Below are 11,041 nucleotides of genomic sequence, written 5' to 3' on the forward strand. Positions count from 1 at the left end.
AAAAATTTTCAGGCCCTGGCTTGAACAAGAAACTCAAAATAGGGTGACCCTAGTTTCATATGAACCGAAGACTATACTCAAACTGCAGTTGCTGCCTCCTTTAAGAAAGTTTAACATCCATTTATCTATACCAAACCAGTAGACTGAATTTTCTCCCTTAGGAAGTTTTCAACCAAAAGGAAGTTAAATTAATCTCACTTTAAAGTACAACAAAGGATATATAAGGCTAGTGTTTGTTCTGTGACACACAAAAGAGAAGCATCCCTCCAACAGCACTGGCCCAAGAGGTACTACAGTAAGAACTGGCTGCAGGACAAAGTGATCCATGAGGTCTACCAAAAAGCAAGGAGATTCCGGTTTCAGCAGAAAACAGAGGGGATCCCTGCCAAGGCTGGCTCTTAACTATACCCATATCTCAAACAGATCTTGGGTCCCCATAACTGACGAGGCTGGAGCACACAGTGCCAACATAGCCAAGAGGGCTAAAGTTGTCTAAACTAGTCAGTGAACACCACTGCGCCATGATTTGTCCATGCGCACATGGATAGTGGTAAAGGAATCAAGAAGCCTTGGTTTTGGAAGAACACAAACATTATTTACCTAGTAAGTAATGATCAAAGTTCTTGGGTAGAGTAAAGATACAAAAATAGGTAATAAGGTCCCCATACATCACTGCTGAGGTTTAGTCTAACTTTAAATTAAAGCAGTACAAAATGGCTTCTTCTGCACAAGGACAAATTTTGCACTAATGTTTCTCAAAAATCAATTATGTCTCCAGCTCTAGCCTCAGTTTGAGAGATATTTTAAAAGACAAAACAAAACTTTTCCTATGTCAGAGCCAAGGTAAAGGGGAGCTGGGCTCAAGGCACCCTCTATCCAGAGTCCCTGGAACAGAAAGAGCTCTAGAAGCCAGTGCGTCTGAGAACATTCAAGTCCTACGGTTTGAGATTGTGGGCCCGCGGCAGCTGTTTCTTCCCTTCTGTCACTGGGATGTCCATTTTGGGTGGCTTGAACACTGCTGGATTCTCGGCCATTCGGGTGGCCTGCATGCAGATCAGTTCCATTGGAGAAGGCTTCTGGGCTCCTTTGTAGGCCTGGATGGTAAAACCTCCAGAATCAGACTTCTGGAGGGATCTTGGTCCAAAGAGGCTCCATTTTTCTGCCGAGCTTCTGTCCTTTTCCCCACTTCCGGAATCCATGGTGTTAAGATTGGGGCCAGGTAAGGCTGTGGAAGAACCAGAAGTGAACCAGCCCCTGGGCTTCTGCTTAGGGGAAGAGTGGGAGTTGCTGCTTGGGGTGGACTGGGTGGAGGCCGACTGCTTCTCCTCTCTTGTTATCTCTCCACTCTGGAGCTTTAGTTTGTGGAGTGCTTCTGCCACTCGAGGGTACTTGGTCTCTTCGATGGTGAGGCCCTTGTGGGGTGTGTAGCCCTGCCTGGTGCTCAAAACGCTGAATACTCTCCTGGGTCTGTTTTGTGATCAGAGAATTCATGATGACATGGGTAGCTTTAGCCTTCACCACGGGGACCTTGTCCGCACCGTCAGTAGCCGATGGCAGGGCACGGGACGAGATACTGGCCTCTCCTTCCTCCACCTTGGCGAGGTGCTGATACTTGCACTCGGAAATCACTGGCTTCCAGGGGATGCTGTCCATGTCTGATGGAGGAGGAATCATGGGTGTAGGTTCCTCCAGGGCATCATCATAGCTGAATGCCCGGAGGTACGTCCCGATGGGCAGGGACATCTTGCCTAGAGGCCCCCTAGGCTCAAGGGCAGGCACTTCTGGTTGTCTCGAAGCCATTGAAAGACTGGGATCCAGGTGCTTTTTCTATACAGAATTCAGAGCTGAGTCCCTGCCACCAGAGTGAAATGATGTGAAGATTATGCAGACAGGTATTAAAGAGGAGCATTGTCCAGCTGCTGCAGGTTAGCAAAGCTGATCAGGAAGAGTCCATCCATTCCAGAGGTTCTGTTTTTCCACCTCTGTGGAGCCGTGTGTGGCCCGAGCTCTGGCACTAAAGAGGCTCCGAGGACCCACGTCTCTCGAGAGGCTGTGGCGCTTTCATGACCCAAGCCATGGTGTGAGCGGCGCTGTGCCCGTGGCGACACAGACGGCCCCAAGCACCAGGGAGGGACCCCAAAATATATTTCTTATTATGAATCACAGCATCACATCATTTACATGAATGCTGAGTGCTGACTTGACAGCAATAACATTTCTTTTGAAATTTTCAAGAATATGATCCTTAATGAAGCAACAACTAGAAAAGTTAAAAAGTTCACACTACTGTCAGAAACAAATGTGGCCTTTTCCCATGTTAGTTGTAGAATTCTGGCTTAAAAACCCAGGGAGCAACTGATTGGTCTCAGGATGTTAGGAGGTGATTTTTGGTGGACAAAATGATTTTGCAAACAGATTACTGTTTAATCATTCAGGTGGCTCTTTTGAGTTACTTTAAGATCTGTGAGGTAGATGCAGGCAGTAAGTTCAATAGCTTGTCATTGTAAGCTGGACCGTTTTACAGAATATTGTATTAATTTTTTTCAAAGGCAAATGCAGTCAGGGTATAATGTCATAGCCACTTTCTGGAAAACAATCCAAATGTACACTTTTTCAAACACAGTTGTAAGCTGTGGTTGATGTGGCAGCCCTATAGCTGAAGTGGACTGATTTCTGTATAACTAATTTCTTTGTGGTGTTTAACCTGGCCATCCTTGGGTTCCACAAACCTCACTGATCAAGTTTTCACCCTTTGCTCGTGTCCTGTAATGTCCCAGGAAGTGGTGTTGAGAGGAATGAGGAGTTTGACCCACTTGGAGCTGAGTCGCCATGTTTACTGAAGCTAACAGTGATTTGACACATCCAAGGAAACTTTTCTCCCTGCAGGAGCCATTTCCCATCATGTTTCAAACTTTTCTCCATTCTACTAGGAAAGATGAATTCTACTTTCCTCCGAGGTAGTAGAGGACAGTCAGGTTGCTGCCAAAAGACAGCTCTTCACACTCCTGAGGATGTGAAATGAATTAGTGTGTGGCCTGAGAGGCTGAAACTTGGCAGAATTGGCAGGTGTGAACGTTCTTCTTCACCTCGTGCAGAGTCATCTGGGGGAGGGAGACGGAGGGTCCTGATATGAGCTGTTTGCCATTGCACAGTGCGGGCCACTACATGACACTCTATACCAACAGAGAAGATGTGTGCTCCTGTGAAAAGAACTGACAGATAGGATTTGGTTCTGGGAACTGAGCCACATGACGCCATACTGGAAACAAAGTCATTAGCTGTGATCTTGTAAAGATTCTGGCATTGTGAGATAAAGTGGTTTGATCACCAATGTGTCACATAATGAGGCTTTGGAGTAGATTTAAAAGGCACTGTAGATTCGTATGAAAATGAAATGTTTTACATCTAATGAAAAAATTCTACTCGGAGAAGAATATATTCAACCATTTAAAGTCTGTGTGTGTGTGTACATGCATGCATGCATATGTGTGTGGTATAGACAAAGAGAAAATCCACTTAGGAGAACTTGTAAAGAACCTACTAAAAATTGTATGGCCAAGACATAGCCTTTAGTTTTGGAACTACTGGATGTAAAAATTGAAGGAAGTGAGCATCAGTGAGTGTAAAAGATGACAGCCAGAAAATATCACTGTGAGTTACCATATCAATAGAGCAATGAATTACCAGTGGCACAGAGGTGCTTTATGAGCCTTGGCAGGCAATTAGGTAAGAGTGGTTTCTCCTGGCATAGCAATTTGAAGTGGTTATTAACTATGTATACTGAAATTTGATGGGCTAAAAAAAAAGTAAAAAAAAAATAACTTTCACATTGAATTGTTCCCCCCACTATGCTTTAAAAAAAAACCCAAAAAACTCACGATGAGCTGAAGTAAGAGATTTTAATTCCCAAAGATGACTAAACTGAAAGTATAAAACCTATTTTTAGTGGATCCTGACGTTTTTTGCTGTTTGCATTCCCAGTTTCCAGATAATATGTTCTCCAGTTGGCCGGTTATTGTGCAGTAAGTCACATTTCACTATGTCAGCAAACAATGGCATGAACTGAAAGAGTAAAACAAAATCAACTTGGAAAAAAAATAACATAGAAACACGGAAGTCTAGAAGTAGTCTAATCCCTTAGAAAATAAAAGACAATAAAAGTGGAGTTAAGATAAAAAGACAATACTATAGATTTTTCTTGGCTATATAAGTGCATATTCTTGTTTGTAATTTTATCTACATGGTTGTGAAAAATCACTAGTTGGTTAACTGAATGGAGAAAAAGAAGATGTCAGGTTATTTTATATATATATATATATATATATATATATATATATATAAAACATTGATATATATTTGGGTATTTAACATATATTTAGTTCAGTATATATCTACCTCTTTATATACAAAATTATATTTTGACTTTCCAATTGATTCCAACTGTATTCTAAAATATTTAATATATATCAAATATAAGCATATATTATTTAATGTTATGTATTATATGAATATGTCAGATATGCATATATATTAAATATTTATTTTTAAGCCTGACCATTATGTTCATTAACCAAGGAGTGAAGCAGAATTCTATATTGCTATGTAAATGTGCCACAGACTTTGACATTTTAAGTATTTTCCTTATATTTTAAGTGTGCTTATCTTGAATTACCTGCTACTGGGGCACAGGGTTGGCTGATACCAGAATACACATGAAATATATTTTTAAAAATTAAATGAACACTTTCTATCTTTTAAAGCAATCCATTCTATTGTGCTAGACTATACATAAGGATTAAAAATATATTTATGGTTATTGAACTCGGTTTTGTCCCTTGTCATATCTGCTTGAAAAATTAATTCATATAAATTTTATGAGCATATCTATTTGTAGAAGTATTTTAAAAAAGTAAGTTATATGAATTCCAAGGGAAGGAAAACATAGATGAAATAGAAGATGATAAAGCAAGTGGTTCCTGACCTCCATTTGTTGTTCTTTTCACTCTTTGGTGAATCACACTTATGATACAATTACATTTACAATTAATTTAAAAATAAAGTTAAATGTCTAATTTTAGAATCTTAGAAAGTAGAGGCCAAACGAAAGCACTCTCATCACAATAAACAGGAAAAGTGGAATCTTCATCGATGCAATGTGGTAACATTCATATCATCACTAGCAGTTTCTAACTATCAGCATACAATTTTGCCAGTGGATATAAATCTGCTTCCTTGCTTTCTATGTCAATCAAAAATAGCATCCTGGCATTTCATTTCGTGTTTCACAGACTGGAGATTTTTAGCAACCTGAGGACATGTGACTTGAAAGCATGAGCAGTGTTGAGAACTGTATTCTCTTCCAGTCTTCATAGCTAAAGGGAGTTAGAGTTGAACAATCCCCAGTGCAGCACAGAGAGCTAGAAAATATTAAATTCACAGGATACGGTTTTGCCATAGAAAAATGACTTTGGAGGTTTTCCTGAGTTAGGAGGAAGGGCAGCCAAGCTAGGGATTTGGAGTCATCAGAAATCATGCTGCCTTCCCCCCAGAGATTTTTCTAAGTAAAATAGTTAATTATAATCTCAGGATCTCAGTTTCTACATCTGTAAAATAAAAGGTCTGAAGAGAGAAACTCTAAGGTCCCTTTCAATGAAGAAATTTGATCTTTGTATGACACTATCAGTAATCACAAAGATGTATAATCCTATGGAATTTACAAATTAATTTCCCAAGTGAGGTATTTATTAGCTCTTTTGATGGCTGTATGTCATTCTTCGTGTGACTTTGACATTTCTTGGTCTGTGTGTGACATCTGACCTATTACTGCTACATCCTGAATCAGAGCTTTGGCTGAGCAGAGATGTCCAAGTATAGTCCTTATAACCCAGGGAGTCTCACAATTCCCCACAGGGACATTCAAGGGACCTTGAAGAATTTATGTTTGTGTTGGTAAATTTCTCCACACGGCATCCCTGGGAGCAGTGAAGGAAATGTACATTCTGACAGCTGCAATTTCCTATTGCCAGTGGCTGCTCAGCATTACTGCAGTCATAGGTGTCTGGAACTCAGAAAGTACAAAGGGCATCATCATAGCTTCCTATTACTGGTCATGCTTATGTGATCAGTACTCTACAGAGGGCGCTTAGAATGGACTAGCACTTTGAAGACAGAGAGAACTAGGTTCAAATCCCAGTTGCAGCAGCTGGCTGTGTAACCTTGGGGAACTTGACCTGTTTCCTTCGTAAATGGGTGTGATGGATTACATGAGGTCATATTTGTAAAGCACCTAGTATGGTACTGAAGAATTCAAGGAGTGTTCTCTTTGTGCTGCCCTTCCATGCTGTGTTTACTCTGCTACAAATAAAATCAATTCAACCTGTTAGACTGTCAGCAGCTTCAGAACTGGACTTCTCTTCTGGCTTGAGGCATGCCACCTGCAGTATTTTCCACCAGAAAATAGTGTACTTAAAAAAATACTTGTCAATGTAGACTCTGAATATATCTTTGCATTTATAAAAACAAAAACAAAACAACCAGAACAAAGAACATGAACAAGCCATTTACAATAGAATAAATACAGATGGCCAATAAATATGGAAAAAATGGTCCAACTCATCCATCACAGAGAAAGCCACAATTAAAAAACACAACAGATTTTTTGAGATATATTTCATATAGCATACAGTTCACCTATTTATAGTATAAATTTCAGTGTTTTTCTTTGTTTTTTGTTGTTTTTTTTTGCGGTACACGGGCCTCTCACTGCTGTGGCCTCTCCCATTGCGGAGCACAGGCTCCGGACGCGCAGGCTCAGCGGCCATGGCTCACAGGCCCGGCCTCTCCACGGCATGTGGGATCCTCCCGGACCGGGGCACGAACCCATGTCCCCTGCATCGGCAGGCGGACTCTCAACCACTGTGCCACCAAGGTAGCCCAATTTCAGTGGTTTTTAGTATATTCACATAGTTGTATGTGAATATCACTACAATTAACTTCAGAACATTTTCATACCCCCATCCCATCCCTCCTCCTTTCACTCCACCTTACCCCGGGCCTCCAGCCCTAGGCAACCACTGATCTACTTTTCTGTCTCTGTAGATTTGCCAATTCTGAACATTTTATATAGCCTGGAATCATACAATATGTTGTCTTTTGTGACCAACTTATTTCATCTTGTAAAATGTTTTCAAGCTTTATCCATATTGTAGCATGTATCTGTACTGAATTCCTTTAAAAAAATTTTAGAACTTATATTTTTTTCATTTTTTTGTTGTGGTAAAATATATATAACATAAAATTTGCCATTTTAACCACTTTTAAATGCATAATTCAGTGGCATTAATTACACTCACAATGCCATGCAACAGACATCAGTACCTATTTCCAAACTGTTCTTTACCCTAAATAGAAATGTAACCATTAAGCAGTAACTCCCTATTTCCCCCTCTGCCTCCAGCCCCTGATAACCTCTAATCTCCTTTCTGTCTCTATGAATTAGCCTATTCTAGATATTACATGTAAGTGAAATCATGCAATATTTATCCTTTTGTGTCTGACTTATTTCACTTAGCATGATGTTTTCAGGGTTCATCTGTGTTGCAGCATATATTAGAACTTCCTTTCCTTTTATGGATGAATAATACTCAACTGTATGGATATACCACATTTTGTTTATCCATTCACTGTTGATGAAGACTTGGGTCGTTTCTACTTTTTGGCTATTGCGAATACTGCTGCAATGAACATTTGTGTGCAAATATCTGTTTGAGTCCCTGACTTCAATTTTTTTTTTTTTTTTTTAAAGAAGATGTTGGGGGTAGGAGTTTATTAATTAATTAATTTATTTTTGCTGTGTTGGGTCTTCGTTTCTGTGTGAGGGCTTTCTCTAGTTGTGGCAAGCGGGGGCCACTCTTCATCGCGGTGCACGGGCCTCTCACTATCGCGGCGCGCGGGCCTCTCACTATCGCAGCCTCTCTTGTTGCGGAGCACAGGCTCCAGACGCGCAGGCTCAGTAGTTGTGGCTCACGGGCCTGTTTGCTTCGCGGCATGTGGGTTCCTCCCAGACCAGGGCTCGAATCCATCTCCCCTGCATTAGCAGGCAGATTCTCAACCACTGCACCACCAGGGAAGCCCCTTTCAATTTTTTGGAGCATATACTTAGGAGAGCAATTGCCGGGTCGTCAGGTAACTCTTTTTGAGAAACTGCCAGACTGTTTTCCAAAGTGGCTGCACCAATTTACATTCCCACCGGTAGTGCATGAGGGCTCCAAGTTCTCCATAGCTTCAGCAATACTTGTTATTATCTGTCTTTTTGATGATAACCATGCTAGTGAATATGAAGTAATATCTCATTGTGGGTTTGACTTGCATTTCCCTGATGGCTAATATCTTTTCATATACTAATTGGCATTTGTATATTCTTATGCTGCTAGTACAAGTGTAAACTGATTTTAAAAAAACAACTTTGGACGACAGGTGGCAATTTTGTTCTTTTTGAGCCAACAAACCCACGTATGGGAATTTGCCTGAAGGAGATAACTAGACAAGCATAATGTACACTTAAGTTACTGCAATTATTTTTATAATAAAGAAAAATTGGAAATACACTCAGCAAAAGAAGATTTAAAAATAAATTATTTCATACATAAGATGGTATACCATGCAGCTATTAAAGTGATGATACAGAAATAAATATTTTGACATATAAAATACCTAAGATATATTATGGAATGAACAAAGTAGATCACAGAGTAACATGCAATTTTACCATTCATGTTAGTGTTCGTCTTCTTCTCTTTGTATTTATGTACATAGGGAGACATCCAGCAGGATACCTGGTAAAAGTGAATAGTGCTTGCCTCTAAATAGTGGGATTTGGGATTACTTTTTTATTTCTCCTTTGAGATTTTCTTTACTGTTAGAACTTGCAAAAAGTTCTGGTATCATACGAATAGTAATAAAGCTACTTTCAAAGGAAAAATTATTCTGCTGTGAATTGTGCCTCTTACTCTCTCCCTTACTGTTGGGGAGTGTTCTGCTTTGACCTCAAATGCCTACCTTCAAACCGCGAGAGAATCTCAATGAACTATAGCAACGTAGAGAGCTGGTGGAACAGAAATGCCTGTGCCTGTTTTCATTGAATTTCCTTGCAATAATTACACAAGTTTAATTACAGCAAATAAATTAAAATCAATACACTGGAATCAATATGCACAAAACAAAATGTGCTTGTTTTACAGGTCCTAATAGGATCCCAAGTAGGAGCCATTCACTCACATATATTTCTAGCACATCAGCCTTTGAAATTTGTGAGGGATGATGAGGGAAAAATCTAGAACATTTCCCCATTCTGGCACCCATCATTAGCCAAGAGTTCAGTTCATCCAGGCTTGTTCAGCATTGTTTGTGCTCTGTCATGACTTTGTATATGTTGTTCTATATTCTACCAGAAGGCCTCTCTCCATCTCAGATTCCTAAAAACGTCCCACTGTTCTACCAAGACAGGCTTTGTTTAACACTTGTGTCTTCCAAGAATATGTAAGTGATTGGAGGTCAGTTTCTTGTTTATCTGTCTTCACAGCTCCAGAGCACAGTGCCTTTGGTCTCACAGCAGGCTTGTCATAAAATATTGACACTTGCCAGTCATGGATTTGTCTGAAAGTTGCTTTAACTGTGTCCATCTTTAATTCTTCCATGTGCTTCTTCCATGTGCTTCCCCCAAGAAGTGGAAATGTCCTCTCAACCCCTTACAATTACATTGAGTAATTCATTGTTTTCCTTGAAGATACCCTTCTTGAAGCACTCCATTTTCTAGCTCCAGTGTGGACTGGTGATTGTCTAGACTAGCTTCATAGCTGTTGTCCTGGGATCTCCCTTCACTATCATCCTGGGAATTCTCTCTTCCCTCTCCTGGATTGGACCCAGGGCTGGTTTCATGGGGTCTGGGTCCTGTGCCATTACACTTAGAAGGGTCTGCATTTGGCTTAGTGCTCAGTTGTCATCTTGAAATTCTTAATAAATTTTGAACAAGGGATCTTGTGTTTTCATTTCATACTGGGTCTCATCCTGCAAATTATGTTGCTGGTTCTGAAATGGACCCTGAGTTTCTGTTTTTGCTTTCTTAGTAAACTCTCTGATGTGGAAGAGCACCTACTCTGGTAGCTTCCTGAGTAAAGCTGAATAGGAGGTAAATGTTTCTGGGAATTTTGCATGTCTTGAAAAAAATCTTTATTTTACTCTCATACTCTAATAAGAGTGTGGCTCAATATGGAGTTTCCAGTTGGAAGTCATTTTCCTTCAGGGTTTTGAAGGTATTGCTTTATTTTCTTCTTGTGTCCAGTGCTTCTGTTAAGGAGGAAGATGCCCTTCTAATTCCTAACCTGTGTGTATGACCTATTTTTATCTCTCTCAGTCACAGCTTTGCTGTCTACTTTTTGGTATTCAAGCTTGATTGCTGTAGTCTCCTCTCCTCATCTCCTTATTTTTGCAGAAGTTTTTTTTTTAAATCATCATTTTAGGGCTTCCCTGGTGGCGCAGTGGTTGAGAGTCCGCCTGCCAATGCAGGGGACACAGGTTCATGCCCCGGTCCGGGAAGATCCCACATGCCACAGAGCGGCTGGGCCCGTGAGCCATGGCCGCTGAGCCTGCGCGTCCGGAGCCCACAACAGTGAGAGGCCTGCGTACCGCAAAAAAAAAAAAAAAAAAAAAAAAAAGAATCATCATTTTAGCAGTATTTTGCGAGAGAAGAGAAGATGTAAACACATGTTTTCAATCTGAGCCACATTTCAAGGGCTGTGTCACTTAGCAAGTTTGCCCTTTCTCTTGGTATGCAGAATTAGATGCTAGTGGTGGGGAATAATTTGCATAAGAAGCCCCAGTGCCTTCTGGAAGAAATACTAATCTCTCTTTTCAAAATTCAGTGTTAAGGAAAACCTTTGCAGTGATCAAGGGCTGCATACAAGAAATAGCACCAAGAACTCCAGAGAGAAGTTCGCCTTGAGAAAAGAGTAGACTGGTGACCCAGTGTGCTACTTATGCTGCT

At 40.4% G+C, this 11,041-nt stretch overlaps 1 pseudogene; it reads right to left on the reverse strand.

Annotated features, from left to right (window-relative positions):
- Positions 1-902: 902 nt before the first annotated feature.
- LOC103068571 (putative monooxygenase p33MONOX pseudogene) lies at positions 903-1,800 on the reverse strand (annotated as a pseudogene).
- Positions 1,801-11,041: the final 9,241 nt, after the last annotated feature.

This window comes from Lipotes vexillifer, unplaced genomic scaffold, assembly GCF_000442215.2.
Source record: "Lipotes vexillifer unplaced genomic scaffold, Lipotes_vexillifer_v1.1 scaffold340, whole genome shotgun sequence".
Lineage (NCBI taxonomy): Eukaryota > Metazoa > Chordata > Mammalia > Artiodactyla > Lipotidae > Lipotes > Lipotes vexillifer.